The 23,485-nt window shown below is 48.3% G+C and overlaps 1 protein-coding gene across 1 annotated transcript in view; it reads right to left on the bottom strand.

Moving 5' to 3' along the window:
- The window catches only part of LOC119951768 (zinc finger protein 721-like), a 290,874-nt gene that overhangs the window by 192,903 nt on the left and 74,486 nt on the right, over positions 1-23,485 (bottom strand). The gene's annotated exons all lie outside the window — the stretch shown is intronic.

Here is a 23,485-nt window from a genome sequence, read left to right on the forward strand (position 1 = left end):
CATTCCCAATTTGGACTCTCACGAACTGATAGTGGGGCTGGAACTTGGTGCAGGAGCCCAGGTTGGACAGGTCACGGCCGTGCTCGCTGGTCCCATCAGGGAGGGCGAAGGCGTTTACTGGGCTAATGGTGGAAATGGGAGAGGTGGACCCTTGGAGGTTTCTGCACCCGAGAGAACAGGAGTACTCGTTTTTCTCGGCAGTCCATAAGGCATATTCACGGATCACCTTTTACGTGGTGGGGACGGCTTTGCTGGCTGGGAGTAAGGGGTTGGAATACTCGGCAATTGTAGTACCAGATCATGCTCCGCATTGGGTGGATATGGTGCTGGAGAAGGGGGTAGCGCAGAGGCCGGGGTGGAAATTAGGTGTGGGACTGTTGGGGGGCTGAGGGTCCTGTGACAAAATTGAGGAATATGTAGGTTTCAACTGTACGGGTGAGGTGTGGTGGGCAGTTGTCTGGGAGGCTCTAAAGGCGGTGGAGAGGAGATGAGGTGATTTTGTTCAAGGCTAGGGTGGACAAAGAGGAGAGGTTGGAACGACAGAGGGTAATAGATGAGATGTTGGAGGTAGATAGGAGGTATGCAGAAGATGTGGACCCAGCGAAGTTGGAAAAGAGGAAGGAACTACAGGGGAGCTTTGACCGATAGTCTACCAGGAAGGCGGTACGCCAACTGAGGTGAGCAAGGGGGGCAGTTTATGAGCATGGAGAGAAGGTGGGTATGTTAGCGGGTCAGCTCCGGAGGGAAGCAGCGGCAAGGGAAATTATCCAGGTGCAGGACAGGGCAGGGAAGTTGGTGGTGGCTCCGGAGCTGATTAACAAGGTCTTTGAGGAATTCTATGAGAGGTTGTACAGGTCAGAGCCACCTGGGGGAGACTGGGAGATGCAGGAATTTCTAGATGGGCTGGAGTACCCGAGGTTAGGGGGGGGTGAGTGGGGGGGGGGGGGGGGGGGGGGGTGTGCAGGGCTACATTAGAAGGAGCGATAGTGGAGCAGGAGATAAAAAATGTGATTGGGAGGATGCAGTCGGGGAAGGTGGCAGGGCCGGATGGGTTTCCGGTGGAATATTATAAAAAAAATTCAAGGATAAGCTGGCACCCCTGATGGTGGGGATGTTTGAAGAGGTGATAGGGAGGGGGATGTTACCACAAACTTTGCTAAAAAAAGATAAGGATCTGACGGAGTGTGGGTCGCATAGGCCTATATCGCTTCTGAATGTAAACGCAAAAGTATTGGCGAAGGTACTGGTGGGTAGGCTGGTGGAGTGCCTCCCGAAGGTGATAGGTGAGGAACCCCCCCCGCTGTTTGCACTCGTGATTGAGACATTGGCCATTGCATTAAGAAGTTTGGGGATATGGAAAGGAATACTGGGGGGCGGGGGGGGGGGGGGGGGGGGGGAATAGAGCACAGGGTGTCCTTATATGTTGATGACTTGCTGTTATACCGAGTGTCTCGATAGGGGGAATATTGGAGCTGCTCCGAGTGTTTGACTCATTCTCGGGGTACAAACTAAATCTGGACAAGAGTGAGTCTTTTGTGGTGTCTCGGCCGGGGGTGGGGAGGCTGCCATTCCTTGGGCAGGGACTCACTTTCGGTACCTGGGGGTGCAGGTTGCCCGAGGGGAAGGGGGGGGGGCTCCGCAGGTACAAGATTTCTAGTTTGGTGGGGTGAGTGAAAGCCGATCTGGCGAGGTGGGACGGTCTCCCTTCGGCACTGGCGGGTCGGGTACAGGCGGTTAAAATGAACGTGTTGCTGCGATTTCTGTTTATTTTTCAATACCTGCCGATTTTCCTGCGGAAGACTTTTTTTCAGAGAGATTGCAGGAAGGATTACTTTGCTCGTATGGGGAGGGAAGGTGGCCAGAGTTAGAAAGGTGCTGCGACAGAGGGGAAGGCAGGCAGGGGGTTTGGGTCTTCCAAACCTGATGTATTACTACAGGGTAGCGAATGTGGAGAAGGTGCGGAGCTGGGTCAGAGGGGTTGATTCCCAGTGGGTCAGAATGGAGGAGGGTTTGTCCCGCGGGTTCGGGATTGAAAGCATTAGCAACAGCGCCGCTCCTGATAGCTCCGGGGAAATACTCAGGGAGTCCAGTAATAAGAGCTTCATTGAGAATTTGGAGACAGTTTTACCAACACTTCGGGTTGGGGGCAGGATCAAGGAAAATGTCGATTCGGGGGAACCACAGATTTGAGCCAGGGAGGTGGGATGGAAATTTTCAGAAATGGGAGGAGAAGGGGATTAAGACACTAAAAGATTTTGTTTCTTTGGGGTCGGTTTGCAGGACTGAAGGAGCTGGAAGTGAAGTATGGGCTGGAGCAGGGAGAAATGTTTAGATCTATGCAGATTCGAGATTTTGCCAGAAAGAAGATACAGAGCCTCCCGGTGGAGCCGGCCTCCACATTGCTGGAGGAGGTGCTGACGATAAGGGGACTGGAGAAGGGGGCAGTGTCAGTGGATTATGGAGCTATTTTGGAGGAGGAGAAGGCACCGCTGGAAGGGGTCAAAGCAAAGTGGGAGGAAAAGTTGGGAGAGGATATGAAGGAGGGGTTCTGGTGTGAGGTGCTCCGGAGAGTGAATGCCTCCACCCCGTGCGCGAGGTTGGGGCTGATACAGCTGAAGGTGGTATACAGAGCATACCTTATGAGGGCGAGGATGAGCCGATTCTTTGAAGGAGTAGAGGATGTGTGTGAATGTTGCGGGGGGCCCCTGCTAATCACGTTCATATGTTTTTGTCCTGTCCAAAGATAGGGGAGTACTGGAAGGAGGTTTTGAGGGTAATTTCTAAAGTAGTGGACGTGAAACTGGACCCGGGCCCCCAGGAGGCCATATTCGGGGTGTCGGACCAGCCAGGGTTGGAAACGGGTGCGGAGGCAGATGTTGTAGCCTTCGTCTCGTTGATCACCCGAAGGCAGATCCTGATGGGTTAGAGAGCAGCCTCTCCAGCCTGTGCCCTGGTGTGGCGGGGGGACCTGTTGGAATTCTTGACTCTTGAGAAGGTTAAGTTTGAACTGAGGGGAAGGATGGACGGGTTCTACAATTCATGAGCATTATTCGTTATGCACTTTCAAGAACTGGATAACATTGAACATTAGTTGGGCCGTGTGGGTGGGAGGGTTGGGGGAGGGGCGCGGTGTGTGTTAATGGCGACCATGAGCGATTCCTCATTCCTTTTGTCATTTGTTTATGTGAACATGTGAGCTAATGTTTGGGGTTTGGTGGGAGGATGGGGTCGGTCTTATTGAAATGGTGTTTGACATATTTGTTTCTGATTATTGTTGATGGGTGTAAAATGGGAGAAAAGAGGAGAATAAAAAACTATTTTAAGAAAAACTGACTCTCAACATGTTTTATCACCCAAATGTACTGGGGAGTTAAAATTGGATTGGCTGCCAAACTCGGCTTATCTTTGTTATGGAACAGACTGACCTTAACATGGGCTGCTTACTTTCAAACCTATCTCTTGAATCCTAGCGGTTTGATTTTTTTCAAATCAGAGTTTCACATTAGATGAAGTTTAGTTTCCTATGCAAACTAATTGTAAACATTTTTTTTTAGAACTAAACCCAATTAAAAGAACTCTTATTAGCATCTCAAATGGAACAGTAAATTCATTTGTTACATTTTAAACTATAACTGTTGCTAACTCACCAGTACAAGGGAGGGGAGGATATATGACTGAATGTTTAGGGCAGCCTCCCCCTTGGTAATCGCAGGAGGAGCTGTACTTGTCCTTATCAACTTGCTTTGAATGACCTTGGCTTAAAGTTTGCAAAAATGCTTTTTCACAGACAGAGTTTTCCTTTGAGACACAAGCCTGTATTTCATTTCCAGCTGTCCAGCTGAATTATCGCTCAGTTTCCTGTGTCTTCAGGCAGGTAAAGTGACACCATTGCCATTCCTCAGCAAATTTGTGTTCCTTCAGGATTAGCCTTACCCTGTGGGATTACTAAATGTCTCTACTTTTCCCTGTGGTTCTGGCCACAGGGAGATGAGGCTCAGTATCCTCGGCCCAAGGGCGGTTGGTGATTGTGTTTTATCCACTGGGGCGGCCCCACCCTATCTGCCCAACTGTGTTGCTGCAAACTGCAGCCACCGGCTGGGCTGGATTGTCTCATTCCTTTGTCTAATTATTCACTAAATATAGGCTGCTCATAATTATTACCCCTTTTGTTCTCTATCCTTCTTCTGACCCATCCGCCAGCTTTCCTGTTCCCCAGCCGTAAGGTGTGGGTCCCAACCATCTTTCTGCATTAACTGAGATTGATGTTCCGCTATGAAACCTGTGATGGAGCTCACGGCTCCTCAATCAGAACCCGGAACATTCCCTTTCTTTTTGTATTCGGCAATATTTATTTATTTATTTTCTGACACAATGGAGGGAGAAATATAACAAATAGACAAAGGGAAAGAAAATGCAGTGAACTATGCGGCTTCAACTAGACACTCGAGTGAGCATTGGCCCACTTGCAAGGCTTCACCAACGCCCATCAAACCTGTGCAGCTTCAACCAGACGCTCGAGTGAGCGTTGGCCCACCTCCGCGGCTTCAAATCTATCAGTCACGTGAGTGTGGCTTCAACCAAAATGGTCGGCCTGCGTTCAGTCCCTGGTGCACAGTTTCAGACAGACACTTGAATGAGCGTCAGTCACGCCTGTGCAGCTTCGTCCACGTTGATCACAGTGAGACATAGTGTTAGAGCGAGGAGGGCCAGGCACGTCGAGGATCACTGAGGGCACTGGGCGTGGGGGGGGGGGGGGGCACTGGGCGCAGGGGCACCACGCCACCAGGAGTGGGATAATATACAGCATAATAATTGCCTCTTTGCACAAATATTATGATATTGATGCCTCTGTCACTTCGTCGCAAATGCGGCTGGACCCCCCGTCCCTTGCCCATCTCTCCAGAGTCCCCCCCCCCCCCCCCCCACCTCCCACGAACCTGACGTTGCACCACACACCCTCTGGCCGTGGGCATGTCCCGGAGGCTCTGTTCCCATCCCTGGTTGTGCGTGATGCTGTGTGTATGCTCTTGCCGTCCCGCAAAGTGTTCAAGGCACAAAGAATAGTCAAGGCATCAAGGTTTGATTGCAATGCTCGGCAATGACTCCCACATGCTACAAGGCCTGCCCACCCACAGGGAATCCACTTGGCATCTGTGAAGGCTCACATTGCCACATTGCCAATTCTATCAGCAATAGCCCTTCAGCCACACAGACAGACTCCTCAGCAGTCGGTGGGGGTTACGGGTGGTCGTTGGGGCAGATGGGCAGGACAAGGGTTGCCCCCGGAATGGGCAACACATGATCCAGGGGTTGGCATGGTGGTGTCCAAGTGTTTGCCACCCCCAGAGCCTTCCCCACCCCACCCCACGGTGACCCACCCCTGTGGAAGGTCCCCACCCCCCGAGTACTGGGTCAGCAGGCCCAGCGGACCGGGCTCTTGCCTGTGAGCAAAGTGGCGGCTCACCTCCTCGGCTTCACCACAGGAGGCCTTCTGCCTGGTTCAAGCTTTTCAAAAGAAATACTATCGGTGCCAGCGTGAGCACTTGCTGGAGAGGCCGTTGACTGACGGGAGGCCGTTGGATTCTGGGGGTCTCGTTAATTGTATGGAAATGGGGCTGAAGTGGTGGTGATTGTTTCTTCGCCTCGCTCCGGCGAGATCCCTGATTTCACCAAGGGAAGCGGGCTGGTTGCATCGTAAACTGTTGGCACCGGCACTGATCTCTTTTTGGCATTTCCCTCTATTCAGCGGCTTAGTACTCTTGATCGAGAGCGCAACAAGGCTGGAGAAATCGCGCCCATAGTCTATAGTGTCAGCAGTGGCTCAGTGGGCAGCTCTCTCACCTCTGAGTCAGAGAAGGTAGTGGGATCAAATCCCAGTCCCAAGACCCGAGGACAAAAATCACATCCAACATTCCTGGTCCCACGCATTGAGGGAGTTGCTGCACTGTCACAACGTCTGCTTTCAAATAAGATGTTAAACTGAGGCCCTGGTCTGGGCCCCTCTCAGGGGGTGTAAAAGTTCCACAGTCACTGTTTTGAAGAAGAGCAGGGGAGTTATTCCCGGTGTCCTGGTCATATTTATCCCTCAATCAACATCACTAAAAACACATCATCTGCTCTTATCATTTGCTGATGGTGGGAACTTTGGATACTAAGGGGCAATTTAGCATGGCCAATCCACCTAACATTTGCACATCTTTGGACTATGGGAGGAAACCAGAGCACCCGAGGAAACTCATGCAGACACTGGGAAAACATACAAACTCCACACATCTCTCATTACTTGTAGACATGAATACACAGAACTTTTTCTTACTATCCCTTTTTTCTAATTCTGTACAATCATGTTTCAGATGTTGAGGCTAATCAGAGTTTGATGGTCGCTTTTGCCAGTATATTTATCCTCATTGCACGTTCTTTACATACACAGTAGCATTACATTTTTACAGCAATTAAAACTGTCTTTTAACATAACAATTGATTAATTAACTGTAATTCAATTAAAGTTCACTACTAATTAAATCATCTATGTCTGACAGGTAGCTAATTAATACAGTAATCTTCAATTAATACATTTAGTTAATACAGGATACAGTAGTTCAAATACAGTTTTGTAAAATACAATAGCTTACTATCTTACTAATTTTGATCAGATGGAACAATGAATCTTATTTTGGAGCCAGATTTTGGCAATATATGATGACCAGTAGCTTTTCAAAATTTTGGAATGAATAGTTTAAACAATTTCTACTACTTCAGTAGTTTCTGGAAACACTTTGGTTTTTACAGTCTTCATTTTTTAATTAGAAGTCCACTCATGCTAGAGTTTAACATGGCTTCCTTGACCTTGTTACTTATAACAGTGAAGATGGATGAAGATGATTTTTTAATTAAATTTTGTTACTAAGGCATACCTATCATTCCCCACATGACAACAGTGACTACACTTCAAAAGCACTTCACTGGATATAAAATGTGTTAGGAGATCCTGTGGTCATGAAAGGTGCTAGAAATGTAATTTCATTTTAGAAATAGTCCCCAGACATGGACATATCATACTCGGCCCACTCACAATTATCATTAAGAAAGATTAAGTCGTAGTTTTGTGTATCAACCATGCCTTTCACTACCTCATAGAGGTACTGGAGCGGTTCGGGCTTGGAACAGGGTTCACCGGTTGGGTAAAGCTCCTGTACAACGCTCCCATGGCGAGTGTACAGACCAACAATACCAACTCCCAATACTTCCAGCTGCACAGGGGCACCAGACAAGGATGCCCACTGTCCCCGCTGCTGTTCGCACTAGCAATTGAACCGCTAGCAATCGCGCTCAGGGCAGCAAAAAATTGGAGGGGGATCCGAAGGGGAGGTAGAGAGCACAGAGTCTCACTCTATGCGGATGATCTGCTCCTCTATATCTCGGACCCACAAAGCAGCATGGACGGAATCATCGCGCTCCTGAAAGAGTTTGGAGCCTTCTCGGGCTACAAACTCAACATGAGCAAAAGTGAGATCTTCCCAGTGCACCCGCAAGGGGGGGGGGGGGCAGCACTAAAGGGGCTGCCGTTCAAACAAGCCCGACATAAATTCCGCTACCTGGGGATCCAAATAGCCCATGACTGGAAAGGGATCCACAAATGGAACCTCACCAGCCTGACGGAGGAAGTTAAAAAGGACCTGCAAAGATGGAACACACTCCCGCTCTCCCTCGCGGGGAGAGTTCAGACGATCAAAATGAACGTACTGCCCAGGTTCCTCTTCCTGTTTAGATCCATTCCGATCTACATCCCCAAGGCCTTTTTCAAAGCGCTGGACAAATTCATCATGGCGTTCGTATGGGGGGGTAAAAATGCTAGGATCCCAAAGAAGGTCTTACAAAAAACAAAAACCAGGGGAGGGTTAGCCCTCCCGAATCTACAATTCTACCACTGGGCAGCAACAGCCGAGCGAGTAAGGGGATGGATCCAGGAGCCAGAACTGAGTGGGTGCTGTGGAGGAGGCCTCCTGCATGGGAACCTCCCTCCGGGCCCTCGCCACGGCAGCACTCCCATCCCCCCCAAAAACACTCCAGCAGCCCAGTGGTGACAGCCACCCTCCAATCCTGGAACCAACTGCGGCAGCAACTTGGCCTGACCAAAATGTCGAACAGGGCTCCCATCTGCAACAACCATAGGTTCACACCAGCACTGACTGACGCCACCTTCAAAAGGTGGAGGCAGGACGGGGGGACACTGACAGTCAGGGACCTATACACGGACGACAGGATCGCAACACTGGACGAACTGACAGAGAAATTTCAACTAGCTGGGGGGAACGAGCTACGGTACCTGCAGCTCAAAAACTTCCTACGAAAGGAGACAAGGACGTACCCACAACCGCCACGACAGACACTACTGGAAGACCTACTGGACGCAAGTATCCGAGAGAAAGGGAACTGCAGTGACATGTATGACCGACTGGTAGATAGGGACGACAGTACTGGACGCAACAAGGAGGAAATGGGAGGACGACCTGGGGATGGAGATAGGGTGGGGACTCTGGAGCGAAGCACTGCATAGGGTCAACTCCACCTCCACGTGCGCAAGGCTCAGCCTGACGCAACTAAAAGTGGTACATAGAGCCCACTTAACAAGAACCCGTATGAGTAGGTTCTTCCCGGAGGTGGAAGACAGATGTGAACGGTGCCAAAGAGGCCCGGCCAACCACGCCCCTTGTTCTGGTCTTGCCCCAGACTCGTGGAGTACTGGACAGCCTTCTTCGAGGTTATGTCCAAAGTGGTGGAGTGAGGGTGGAGCCATGCCCGATAGTGGCGGTCTTCGGGGTTTCAGAACAGCCAGATCTATTCCTGGGGAGGAGGGCGGACGCCCTTGCCTTTGCCTCCCTGATTGCCCGCCGTAGAATCCTGTTTGGCTGGCGGTCAGCAGCACCGCCCAGAGCTGCGGACTGGCTGTCCGACCTCTCGGAATCTCTCCAAATGGAGAAAATCAAATTTGCCATCCGAGGGTCGGACGACGGCTTCCACAGAACGTGGGAGCCATTCATGCAACTGTTCCGGGACCTATTTGTGGCCAATGTACAAGAGGAAGAATAGTCGGGGGAAGGTAGCGGGAGGCGGGGGCGGGAGGGGGGGGGGGGCTACAGGTTCGTTACGGGGGTTCGATGGCTAGCTAAGGCCCAAAACCAAACTAAATAAACATGTTGGGGGGGGGGGGGGGCGCAGTTACTACTACGAAGATGCTTACCTGTAAATATGTATGTTAATTTTTGCGTGTTTGTTTTTTTTTCTCTCCTAACAATTTGTAATTTGTTCAATATAAAATATGAAAACTGAATAAAAACATTTATAAAAAAAAAAACCATGCCTTTCACTCAATTTCAAATACCTTGTGAAAAACCAAATACAGGATATTGTGAAATTATTTAAATTAAAAGAGAACGAGTTATTATGATTTGAGATTCACAGTCTGACAATTGTGCAGGAAGTAAATTCAACTATAGCTTTCAAAATGGAACTGGACACACTCTGGAAAGAAGTATAAACTTTCAGGGTACTGGGATTAATTAGATAGTTGGTTCAAAGAGACAGAATGGAAATGATGGGCAGAATGGCTTTCTTCTGTGCTCTCTGAAACCAATTTGCATTTAAAGAAATTGGTAAACATCTGGAGCCCATTCCCTACATTGGGGGCAGAAGCAGAGATGATGGAATGTTTCCAAAAGGAAATTCGATGGTCAGAATGAGAAAAGAAATGGAAAGGGGGAGAAAAGAGAAGAGAAAAGAACAGATGTTGGAGACAGGAGGCAGTGTCAGTCTGTGTGAAAGTCAATCTCCATTCACACAAAGCCGGAGCTCTGATAGCCTGGAGGACCAGAGTCCTTCCGGTCATCCAAGCCTTCCCATTGGTCAATGCCTCAGCAGGAAGGTCAAGGGTGGGATTTCCCTCGCACATGCGCAGCCTCTCCTCTCTCTTCGACATGCGCAGTTTCGTGCCGGGTGGAGGGTAAATCACCGAGAGGCTTCTCACTCTGGCCGCAGCTGTCAGCCGGTTGCCTCGAAACCTTGTCTGGAGGAGGGGAACAATGAGTGGGGCGGAGGAAGGTTGTTGACCAATGGGAAGAGTTGGTGAACCGGAAGAACTCTTCATCCATCCAATGAGCTCCCCCGTTGTCTGAATGCGGAAGCTGGACAACGAGGAAACCTGGGGCTTCACACAGACTGAAACGTCCTCCTGTCTCCAACATCTGTGAGTAAAACACTTTCTTTTCTTCCCTTTCCATTTCTTTTCTCATTATCACCTTCAATTGGTCACTTGCAGCAACTGAAGGGAAAGGAAGTAAATCCAGGGAGGGTGCAGACTCTGGAAAGCTTGGCCCAGGTCTCTCTCTCTTAAAGACATTGACATCCTTTGCTCCCTCAGCTTGACACATTTATTGGCCTGGCTAAAGGATGGTCTCTTTCCTAATGTTCACAATTAAAGGGCTGGTTTCCCCAGGAGATGGCTGACATTTAAGGAGACAGTAAGTTAATATCAGACAGAGACAAGTCTCGTGTTATATGGTACAAATTAGATATATTATTTATGGTTCTGTAATAAAGTACATTTATTATTATTTCTAGCCTTGTAATATTGTACTGTTGCTATGTTATATTTCCAGTCATCTCTTCCCTCAGAGGGTTATTAGTCTGGATTTCTCTTCCACAGGGACCAATGGGGGTCATTGAATATATTCAAGGATGAGGTGGGCAGATTTGTAATAAGTTGTTGTTTTTTCAATCATTTTTTAAAGAATGAATACAGCAGAGTAACAGAAACAATGGTGGGAAATGGGCAAGAGCGGAACAAGAGATATTGCCAACATAAATACATGCAACACATTGCAGAATTAATTTGGAACAGGATATTTGAGGAACCAGAGCCTTGAGATGAAATGCCAGATCAATTGAACAACCAGTTAACAGGTTAAAATAGTGAGTGGGGAAAGAGGGTAAGATTATATAAAAACAGAGGATAACAATTCAGTTTGTAAAATATTACAAACAGACTAACTGCATATACAAATTAAAATGAATAACACAACATAGATGACATAGAATTCCTATAGTGCAGAAGGCCATTTACCCCTCAAGTCTTCAGTGAGCCTCAGAAAGAACACTTCACTGAAGCCCACCCCCCATCCTATTCTCGTAACCCGGTGCATTGATCATGGTCAAGCCACCTAACCTAAACATCTTGGACACTAAGGGCCAATTTAGTGTGACCAATCCACTTTCGCTGCACATCTTTGGACAGTGGGAGGAAACTTGAGCAACCGGAGGAAACCCACAAAGACACGAGGAGAACGTGCAAACTCCACACAGACAGCCATCCAAGACTGGAATTTAACCTGGGTCCCTGGCACTGAGGTAGCAACATTAACCACTGTGCCCTACTCCTGGCCTAAGTTAACTTAAATTCACTCATGGAAAGCTCAGGAGGTGCAAGTCAGTCAAATTGGAGCCTATGTATTTGAGGTAGGAGTCCCATACTTTACCCAATGCATCAGACTCAGAATGAATTACAGTCATTAAAAATTGCATGGTGATCCATTCCATAATCAGCCTATGCCAGTTTTGGATAGAGGGAGACCTGACTGGTCTGCTTCTGTATTGAGCCAGATGAATGTTGGCTCCATCCTAACCCAATCCCTTATGAACCTAAGACGAGAGGCCAATTGATGAAGCCTGATTTTTGGGAGACTTTACCCTCCCTTAGCTCCTGGTGATTGGAGCTTAACAAACTTGAGGCGAGGTTTCTTTTGTTCCAGGTAGAGTTATAGATGTTTACAGCTTGGAACCAGGCCCTTCGGCCCAGCTTGTCCATGCCGCCCAGTTTCTATCACTAAGCTAGTCCCACTTGCCAGCATTTGAAAATGAAATGAAATGAAATGAAATGAAATGAAAATGAAATGAAAATCGCTTATTGTCACGAGTAGGCTTCAATGAAGTTACTGTGAAAAGCCCCAAGTCGCCACATTCCGGCGCCTGTCCGGGGAGGCTGGTACGGGAATCGAACCGTGCTGCTGGCCTGCTTGGTCTGCTTTAAAAGCCAGCGATTTAGCCTTGTGAGCTAAACCAGCCCCTGTTTGGCCCACCATTTGGCCCATATCCCTCTATACCCACCCTGCCCATGTAACTGTCTAACTGCTTTTTAAAGGACAAAATTGTACCCGCCTCTACCACTGCCTCTGGCAGCCCATTTCAGATGCTCACCACCTTCTGTCTGAAGAAATTTCCACTCTGCTCTCTTTTGTATCTCTTTCCTCTCACCGTAAACCTATGCCCCCTAGTTCTAGACTCCTCTACCTCAGGGAAAAGGTGTTGACTATATACCTTATCGATGCTTCTCATTATTTTATAGACCTCTATAAGATCACCCCTAAGCCTCCTATGCTCCAGGGGGAAATGTCCCAGCCCACCCACCCTCTCCTTATAACTCAGACCATCAAGTCCTGGCAGCATCCTGGTAAATCTCTTCTGCACTCTTTCTAGTTTAACAATATCCTTCCCATAATAGGGTGACCAGAATTGTTCCTCATCATCCAGATGTGTTTTCTGCACTAAGGTTATGTTGACATTCTCCTTAAGAAAGGAAAGGATCTTTTTCCTTCTGATAGGGTGATGTGGAGGGGCAGATAGAAGAGGGGGGGGATACGGTGGGGCGGGAGATGGAACAGGAAGGGATGCGGTGGGGTGGGGGGGAAATAGAAGAGGGGGGGATACGGTGGGGCGGGAGATGGAACAGGAAGGGATGCGGTGGGGTGGGGGGAAATAGAAGAGGGGGGATAGGGTGGGGTAGGGGGAGATAGAATACAGGGGATACGGTGTGGTGGCGGCGAGATGGAAGAGGGGGGATACGGCCTGATCATGAGGGGGAACTTCATAACTGTTAACAGGATCCATTGGCTGACAGATCAATCCCAGAACGGGGAAAATGACAGGCATGACGAGGGAACTGGGAATGTTCATGGAGCAGACGGGGGCAGTGGATCCCTAGCGGTTCATGGAGCAGACGGGGGCAGTGGATCCCTGGCGGTTCATGGAGCAGACGGGGGCAGTGGATCCCTGGCGATTCTTACACCCGGATGAGAAGGAATTCTCATTCTCACCAGTACACAAGGTCTACACTCGCATCGGCTTCTTTGTTGTGGGGAAATCGGTGCCTCCAGAAATAGCCAGAGCGGAATAATCCATGATTGTAATCTCAGACCACGCTCCACATTACATGGATGTGAGGTTGGAGATGGGCCAAGCCCAATGCCCCACATGGAGTTGGACACGACCCACTTGGCCGACAAGGTCTTCTGCCAGAAAACATCACCGGCCATCGGCAAGTACATCACTAACAACCAGAACGGGGAAGTCTCACCTTCCACGTTCTGGGAGGCACTGAAAGCTGCGATTAAGGGAGAAATAATCGGCAAAAGGCTCAGACAGGGAAGAGAGAGCGGTTAGGCAGCAACTGATCAACTCAATTCTGGAGATTGACAGACAATACTCCGAGGCCCTGACCAGGGAGCTTCTGCTGGAGAGGAAGAAGCTGCAAAAGAACTTTCACCTGCTATCCGCCAGGAAGGCAGTGCACCAACTCCGCCAGACACGGGGGATCTATATGAGCACGGAGAGGGTTAGCCGCCTGCTGGCTCACCAGCTGAGAAAGAAGGCAGCCATGAGGGAAATAGTCCAGGTAAAGGATAACAGAGGCAGACTGGTATAATAATAATCTTTATTATTGTCACATGTAGGCTTACATTAACACTGCAATGAAGTTACTGTGAAAATCCTCCAGTCGCCACACTCCAGCGCCTGTTCGGGCACAGAGGGAGAATTCAGAATGTCCAATTCACCTAACAGTATGCCTTTCGGGACTTGTGGGAGGAAACCGGAGCTCCCAGAGGAAACCCACGCAGACATGGGTAGAACGTGCAGACTCCACACAGACAGTGACCCAAACCGGGAATCGAACCTGGGACCCTGGCGCTGTGAAGCAAAAATGCTGACCACTGAGCTACCGGGCTGCCCAACCATAGCCGTCCCATAGCCCAACCAAAAAAGGTCAATCAAGCATTCCAGGCCTTCTACCGGGGACTGTACACCTCCGAGACACCCCTCCCTCCCCGGAGAGTGTTCGGAATCTTCTCGGTCTACAAACTCAACCTGGGCAAAAACAAAGATTTCCCGGTGTGGGGGAGGGGCAGAGCTGGAGGGCCTCCCAGTTAAAATAGCCCAAAACAAATTCCGCTACCTGGAGATCCAGGTTTCCCAGAAGTGGACACGGATCCACAAGTGGAAGCTGACCACTCTGGCAGAGGAAGTCAGAAAAGACCCACAGAGATGGGATGGACTCCTGCTTCTGGCGGGGAGGATGCAGACGATCAAGTTGAACGTACTGCCCAGGTTCCTCTTAGATCCTCACTGATCTACATCCCCAAGGCTTTTTTCCATTCAATAGATCAGGTGATTATGGCGTTTGTGTGGAGGGCAAGAATCCAGGAATCCCTAAAACAGTACGACAATGGAGAAGAAACATGGGGGTCCTCCCCCTCCGGAACTTGCAATACTATCGCTGGGCAGCCACAGCGGAGTAAGGGGATGGGGAAAGGCCCCAGACATGGAATGGGTGATGATGGACGAGTCCTCATGTACGGGAACGACCCTCCGAGCCCTCGTCACGGCTGCACTCCCATCCCCGGCAGCAAAACACTCCAGTCCAGTGGTGGTAGCTACCCTGAGAACCTGGAACCAGATGTGGCAGCAGTTCAGTCTGACCAATGTGTCCATCATGGCCCCCATCTGTGGCAACCATAGGTTTGCACCAGCCATTCTCGACGCCACCTTCAAGGGGTGGAGACAGGACGGGGGAACACTGATGGTTAGGGACTTTTACACGGGAAATAGACTAGCGACCTTAGAGGAGCTGACGGAGAGACTGGACCAACCAAACAGGGATGAACTCCAGGTCAAAAACTTTCTCCACAAGGAGACACCATCATACCCAGGAACCCTGAGAAGCACAATGCAAGAGGAGTTACTGGGCGCTGACAGTCTGGGGAAGGGAAACTGTGGGGACCTGTACGGACAACTCGAAATAAGGATGTGCTCCTTACTTGACGAAACCCAGGATAAATGGGAGGAAGAGCGAGGGACGGGAACAGGGTGGGGACTCTGGAGTGAAGCACTGAACGGGACCACTCCACCTTCTCCTACACAGGCTGAGCTTCATGCAGCTGAATGTTGTGCATAGAGCACACCTGACAAGAACCCGAATGAGCAGTTTCTTCCGGAGACGGAGGGCAAATGTGAATGGTGCCAGTGGGGTCCGACAAACCATGCCCACATGTTCTGGATATGCCCCAGACTTGTCGAATTCTCCACAGCCTTTTTAAAGGCTGCAGACTGGCTGGCAGACCTATCAGAATTTCTCCACCTGGAGAAGAACAAGTTCACCGTCCGAGGGTCAGAGGATGGTTCCCACAAAGTATGGAGACCATTCACCAACTTGTTCCAGGACCTGTTTGAAGCCAGTGGCCGATAGAACACTGGGGAGGGAGGTGGGCGTACGGGAGCCAATGGGATCACAGGGAACAGGTGGGAAAGGGGGGGAGGGGCTACTGGGACAAGGAGGGAGAACCAGAAACCAACCGACACAGAGACCAGCGAGCCGAGAACAGAAACACAAGAAGAGGAACCCCCCCAAGGGAAGGTTTAAAAACAGGACAGGGAGTGCATGGTGTGGAAGGGGGGAGGCCCATCAATGGGGGGAGGGGAGGGCATCGTCCACTTGTAAATAACAGAGAACTCCATTGTACAGTGAAGGGCCCAGGAAGGACCCAGAAACGACGAGTGAAGGGGCGGAGGGGAGGGACGGGGGATGGGGGGAACAGCACAAAGGAAATTGACATGTACATTGTAATCGGCAGGGTTACCCTGACTGCTTGGATAGTGTATAATAAGCATCGCCACAACCCTGCGACTGGATGAAAAGAGGTGAAGAAATCTGCCCCATCTAATCCCGCCTCAATTTAAAGTGTTCCTCATAATTCAGATGGGTTTCCTGTAATAAAGCCATGTCGACTTTCTCCTTAAGAAAGGAGAGGGTATTTTTCCTTCTGATAGGGTGATGGATGCCCCGTACATTCCCTGAGAAAATTTGCAGATTAACTGCTTCTATTAGTTAGGAGAGAACAAGATCAGATTTTCACGCCACAATCGGGCATGTGCCATTACCCTCTCCTCCAACTCACTTTACACCAGAGGCACCAAAGTTTCCCCAAACAAATTTAGTGGAATTTTTTGAGGACATTATTAGAACGGTAGATAATGGGGAGCAAATGGATGTGGTATATCTGGATTTCCAGAAAGCCTTTGACAAGGTGCCACACAAAAGGTTGCTGCATAAGATAAAGATGCATGGCATTAAGGGTAAAGTTGTGACATGGATAGAGGATTGGTTAATTAATAGAAAGCAAAGAGTGGGGATTAATGGGTGTTTCTCTGGTTGGCAATCAGTCACTAGTGGTGTCCCTCAGGGATCAGTGTGGGCCCCCAATTTACATAGATGATTTGGAGTTGGGGACCAAGGGCAATGTGTCCAAGTTTGAAGACGACACGAAGATGAGTGGTAAAGCAAAAAGTGCAGAGGATACTGGAAGTCTGCAAAGGGATTTGGATAGTTTAAGTGAATGGGCTAGGGTTTGGCAGATGGAATACAATGTTGACAAATGTGAGGTTATCCATTTTGGGAGGAATAACAGCAAACGGGATTATTATTTAAATGATAAAATATTAAAACATGCTGCTGTGCAGAGAGACCTGGGTGTGTGCGTGCATGAGTCGCAAAAAGTTGGTTTACAGGTGCAACAGGTGATTAAGAAAGCAAATGGAATTTTCTCCTTCATTGCCGGAGGGATGGAGTTAAGATTAGGGAGGTTATGCTGCAATTGTATAAGGTGTTAGTGAGGCCACACTGGAGTATTGTGTTCAGTTTTGGTCTCCTTACCTGAGAAAGGACGTACTGACGCTGGAGGGTGTGCAGAGGAGATTCACTAGGTTAATCCTAGAGCTGAAGTGGTTGGATTACAAGGAGAGGTTGAGTAGACTGGGACTGTACTCCTTGGAATTTAGAAGGATGAGGGGGGATCTTATAGAAACATATAAAATTATGAAGGGAATAGATAGGATAGATGGGGCAGGTTGTTTCCACTGGGGGTGAAAGCAGAACTAGCGGGTATAGCCTCAAAATAAGGGGACGTAGATTTAGGACTGAGTTTAGGAGGAACTTCTTCACCCAAAGGGTTGTGAATCTATGGAATTCCTTGCCCAGTGAAGCAGTAGAGGCGCCTTCATTAAATGTTTTTAAGATAAAGATAGATAGTTTCTTGAAGAATAAAGGGATTAAGGTTATGGTGTACAGGCCAGAAGTGGAGCTGAATCCACAACAGATCAGCCATGATCTCTTTGAGTGGCGGAGCAAGCTCGAGGGGCCAGATGGCCGACTCCTGCTCCCAGTTCTTATGTTCTTATAAACTGCTCCTTTCACTAATAAAAGCCCCGTCTGCACCAGAGTAGGATGAAGTCAACAACACAGAAATCCTCCCTAATAACAAAATACAAAAGAATCACCACCACAATAGATCCAAGGGGACATTCCTCAATAAGACTGAGGACCCGGAGGATTAACCCCACTAGCCAGACTGTCATTACTTCAGGATACCTTCTCCAAAATGAGGAGAAGAAAAATAACTTTTGTAAACTGTTTTTACAGGAAATTAGAGGGAGGAATTACAGACAGAATCTCAAACATCACGTCCTCAATCTGACTGAGTCTCATCAATTTGCTTGAACTGAATATCACCGGACTTTGAATCTAGAAGGAGAAATGTTTGTCTTTTCTGTTGGCTTCAAAACATCAGTGTGACTGGAAAAGCACCGAGACACATACACCAGAGTGAGAATGTTCCAGAGCGCTGACTGTATAAAGTGTTTGAACCAGTTACACAGACTGAAAAAAATCACACCATTCACAGTCGGGAAAGATCATACACATGTTCAGTGTGTGAACAAGACTTCAACTGATCAGCAAACCTGGAGAGACACGAGGACACCCCCACTCTGGAGAAACGGTGGAAATGTGGAGATTGTGGGAAGGGATTCAGGGTTCCATCTCAGCTGGAAGCTCATCGACGCATTCACACTGGGGAGAGGCCGTTCACCTGCACTCAGTGTGGGAAGGGATTCACTCGGTTATCCAACCTGCAGTCACACCAGCGAGTTCACACCATGGAGAGGCCATTCACCTGCTCTGTGTGTGAGAAGGGATTCATTCAATCATCCGACCTGCGGAAACACCAGCGAGTTCACACTGGGGAGAGGCCATTCATCTGCTCTCAGTGTGAGAAGGGATTCACTCAGTTAGACAAATTGCGGATACATCAGCGAGTTCACACTGGGGAGAGGCCGTTCACCTGCTCACAGTGTGGGAAGGGATTCACTCGGTTAGACAACCTGCGGATACACCAGCGAGTTCACACTGGGGAGAGGTTGTTCACCTGTTCTCAGTGTGAGAAGGGATTCAGTACTTCATCGAGCCTGCTGACACACCAACGCGTTCACACTGGGGAGAGGCCATTCACCTGCTCTCAGTGTGAGAAGGGATTTGTTCAGTTATCCAACCTGTGGATACACCAGCGAGTTCACACTGGGGAGAAGCCGTTCACCTGCTCTCAGTGTGAGAAGAGATTCACTCAATCATCCGAACTGCAGAAACACCAACGAATTCACACAGGAGAGAGGCCATTCACCTGCTCTCAGTGTGAGAAGGGATTCTCTCAGTTATCCAACCTGCGGATACATCAGCGGGTTCACACTGGGGGAGAAGCCGTTCACCTGCTCTCCAGTGTGGAGAGGGATTCTCTCAGTTATCCCACCTGCAGAGACACCAGCGAGTTCACACAGGGGAAAAGGTGTTAACCTGCTCTTAGTGAGAGAAGAGATTCAGATATCCATACACCCTGCAGGAACACTAGTGAGTTCACACCTGGAAGAAGCCATTCACCTGCTCTGAGCTGGGGAGACATTCAATGATCCATCCCACTATGGAGACCTAGCGAGTGAATTCTGGGGAGAGTCCATTCATCTGCTCCTCAATGTGGGGAGGGATTTTGTGATTCATCACACCTGTTGTGACTCCAACAAGTTCACAATAAATTCCAGATGTTGGCTCCGTTGTTATTGTTTTTGCTCATCACTGACATACCAGGACTGCATTTTGTTCATTCTGACATCTGGGTGAATGGTGATGATTGGAGGGTTTCTTTCTGCTGGACGGCCGGTCTAACACCTCTGCCTCCGGGGGGGGCTGACCATTTTTGAGCCCCGTTGCGAATACGTGGCTCCAAGTTTGACGAGGAGCACAGAATGAAAAGGTGTTTGCATGTTGGAAGATATTTAGTTCCCAAAGCAGCCATGTGGCCATGAAGATGGGCTATGGTGGTTACAGGGTTCTTTTGCCTAATTTATCTGGGTGTTTCTCACAGAAGGAAACTGTCATGGTATGAGGGGCAAGTTGTCTGTGGTAGATTGGGAAATGACAATAAACATATCACTGAAAGTGGCAATGCAGGTGGATAAGGTCGCTAAGGAGGCAGACGGCATGCTTGTCTTCATTGGTCGGGGCATTGAGTATAAAAATTGGCAAGTTATGCTGCAGCTGCACAAAACCTTAGTTAGGCCACATGTGGAATATTGCCTACAATTCTGGTCACCACATTACCAAAAGGATGTGGAGGCTTTCGAGAGCTTACAGAGGAGGTTTACCAGGATGTTGCCTGGCCTGGAGGGGATTAACTATGAGGAGAGGTTGGATAAACTCCGTTTATTTTCACTAGGCGACGGAGTTGAGGACGACCTAATAAAAGTTTACAAAATTGAGTGGCATGGACAGGAGTGGATAGTCAGAAGCTTTTTCCCAGGTTGGAAAAGTCAATTACCAGGTGACAGAGGTTTAGGATCGAGAGGCAAAGTTTAGAGGAGATGTGTGAGGGAGGTTTTCTAACACAGAGGGTGGTGAGTGCCTGGAACTTGCTGCCGGAGGAGGTGGTGGAAGCAGGTATGATAGTGATGTTTAAGCGGCATCTTGACGAATACATGAATAGGATGGGAATAGACGGATACAGATCCTGGAAGCACAGAAGGTTTTAGTTTAGACAGACATCATGATCCGAGCAGGCTTGGTGGGGCCGAAGGGCCTGTTCCTGTGCTGTACTGTCCTTTGTTCTTTGTTGTTCTATGCATGACGATAGACAGTAGACAGGCAACCGCTAGCATTTTATTTACCTAAAATTAGGTTCCTTTCAGAGCAAAAAATTAAACAGCAAAAATGAAGCTATCGTGGCTGACAAGAAAAGTTAAAGATTTCATTAGATTCAATGGAGGAGACTCATAAAGTGGCCCAAATAGTAGTAGCTGAGGATTGGGAACTTGTTTTAGAATTCAGCAAAGGGAGGACCAAGAAACTGATAAAGAGAAACAGAATATGACAGCAAACTGGGGAGAACTGGAAAGCTCCTATCGGAATGTGAAAAGGAAAAGATTAGCAAAGACCAATGTGGGTCCATTCCAGCAGAGACAGGAGAGTTTATAATGGGGAATAAGGAAATGGCAGAGAACCTAACAATGTGTGTCTGTTCTTCATCGAGGAAGAATACAGAATTGGCCCAAAAAACACGAGAGAACCAAGGGACCAGTGAAGCACGAGGGACTGAAAGACATTAGTATCAGTGAAAAAGTAGCACTGGAGAAATTAATGGGATTGAAAGTTTAATAAATCCCCAAAAGCTGATGCTCTCCATTCCTAGAGTGTTGAAAGAGGCGGCTGTAGAGGATAGTGGATACATTGGTGATCATCTTTCAAAATTCTATAGATTCTGGAATGTTTCCTGCAGATTGGAAGATGGTAAATGTAACCCCACTATTTAAGGTGGGCAGAGAGAAAACGGGGAACCACAGACCCATTACCTGACATCAGTAGGAGGTAAATGCTACAATCTATTATAAAGGATGTGATACATCGAATTAGGAGCAGGAGTAGGCCGCTCGGCCCCTCGAGCCTGCTCCCCCATTCAATAAGTTCCCGGTTATCTGAGTGTAACCTAACTCCACAGAGGCCCCTTAGAAAATAAATTTGGGCAGATAGTAATTAATATTCTTTATTATTATAAGAATCTTTATTGTTGTCACAAGTAGGCTTACATTAACACTGCAATGAGTTACTGTGAAAATCCCCTTGTTGCCAACACTCCGGCACCTGTTCAGGTACACTGAGGGAGAATTCCAGGAATGTCGCCAATTCACCTGACAAGCACATCTTGAGGACGTGGGGGAGGAAACCAGAGCACCCGGATGAAACCACGCAGGAATAGACGGAGATGTGCAGACTCCTCACAGACAGTGGAACCAAGCCTGGAATCAAACCCGTCCCTAGGCGAATGTGAAGTAATGGTGCTAACCACGGTGTTACGTGACTGCTGGGAGGATGGCTACACACTGCTGCCACTGGGTATCAATGGCTGGAGATGGTGATGGGGTGCTGATCATGTGCCTACTTTGTATAAAACAAACTCTGATTTGAATCAGATAGTCTGATAATTAAGCACTTTCACGAATTGAGTAACACCACCTGATAAATTTAAATATCCAGTCCATTTGAAAAAAAATCTGCTCTTCAAAGATCTATGGTACAAATACAGGAGATCTTTGCAGTTGAATTGAATACCTTGACTCCTCACATGGACACCTGGCTGACAGAGGCACTGATTGGACAATAGCTGGAAACAATGAGCTGAAATGTTTTTCTGGAGTGAAACTGTTTCTCTTTACCCGGAATCTACTATGTGAGAGTTAAAGGCATACCAGGCTAAATTACATTGAATATACAGCTAGAAACAGCCCAACCAATCCATGCCAGTGTTTATACTTCACTTGAGCTTCCTCTCATGCTTTCCCATCTGACTCTATCAGTGTCTCCGTCTTTTCATTTCTCCCTCGTGTTCATCCAGCTTCCCATAAATATATTGATGATATTCACCTCCACCAATCCCTGTGGTAGTGAGTTTCACATCCCACCACTCTCTGAGGAAGAGGTTTCACCTGAATTCCTGATTAGATTATCTCACATTGATAGCTTCTAGTTTTGCTCTTACCTTACAAGTAAAACATTCTCCATGAGTATCAAAATTTTTCATAATTACAGCTCATCCATTAGTCCCTCAGACTTGTATTTTAATGAGAGGAGTGACCCGACCTATTCGTCGTCTCCTGATACGTTTAACCTCACACTAAAAATCTGAAGACATAAATGCTTTATTCACACTTGAGCTCAGCACAGTGAGGGCAGTGATGGAGTTACAAAGGAGCCTGAGAACAGCAGATTCACTGAGAATGGGTGGGCTGGGCTGATCTGTGTAAATAAGCTGGTTAATCAGACTGTTCATGATCTGGGTCTTGGTGTTCTGGGTAGTGTAGGAGCTCAAGTGTCAGTCTTCAATAACACAGTAATCTGCATTCATACCGCACATTTATGTAATTAAACATCCCAAGGTGTTTTCACGGACATTGTAAATCCGGTTTCACAGATGATTTGGTAAAATTGTCCAAGCTCATGATCATGTGACAGAAAATACTGCTGCTCTCTGAACTCTGCCTCCACACACTCCTTCCCTATTGATTGTAACACTAATTCATCCCATTATCCTCCTCCTGTTTTTCCACAATTCTCCCCCTGAAGGTGCTGACTCTCGGGTTCAGCTTCACTCTCAACTGTTGCCCTCCTCAATATGTTACCCAGTTGTCTGAAGTTAACAAACTGTTTTCAAAGGGGGACGTCAAAATCAAACCCAGTGACATGTACATTTTGTCTGGAATGGGGTCACTGCCCCCAGCTCCCACTTTTATCCCAGTCCCAGGGGTTTGGAAACTGGTTTGGAGATGGTTAATGGCGGCTGAATCTCCCATACTCCCCCATGCCGGGGAAACCACTCTATCCACTGCGCGGGGGACGGACGACAGGGACTGCGCACGTCCAAGGGAGAGGAGAAGATGCCCATGCTCAGTGACGGTTATTCCCATTAAGGTCAAAAGAACATCCATGACCACGTGACATCCGTTGCCCAATTTTTTCCAGTCGGCCAGCAACTAATGGGAAGAGTTGGAGGACCGGAAGGACTGTGTTCCTCCAACCAATCAGAGCGCGGGCATTGTGTTAATGACGTTTCAGCTTCATGCAGACAAACATCCTGCTGTGCCCACAGGTTCACTGTCTGTGCGGAGTCAGCACGTTCTCCCCTTGTCTGCGTGGGTTTCCTCCGGGTTTTGCAGTTTCCTCCCACAGTCCAAAGATGTGCAAGTTAGGTGGATTGGCCATGCTAAATTGCCCTTAGTGTCCAAAAAGTTT

The sequence above is a fragment of the Scyliorhinus canicula genome, chromosome 17, assembly GCF_902713615.1.
Source record: "Scyliorhinus canicula chromosome 17, sScyCan1.1, whole genome shotgun sequence".
NCBI classification, from domain to species: domain Eukaryota; kingdom Metazoa; phylum Chordata; class Chondrichthyes; order Carcharhiniformes; family Scyliorhinidae; genus Scyliorhinus; species Scyliorhinus canicula.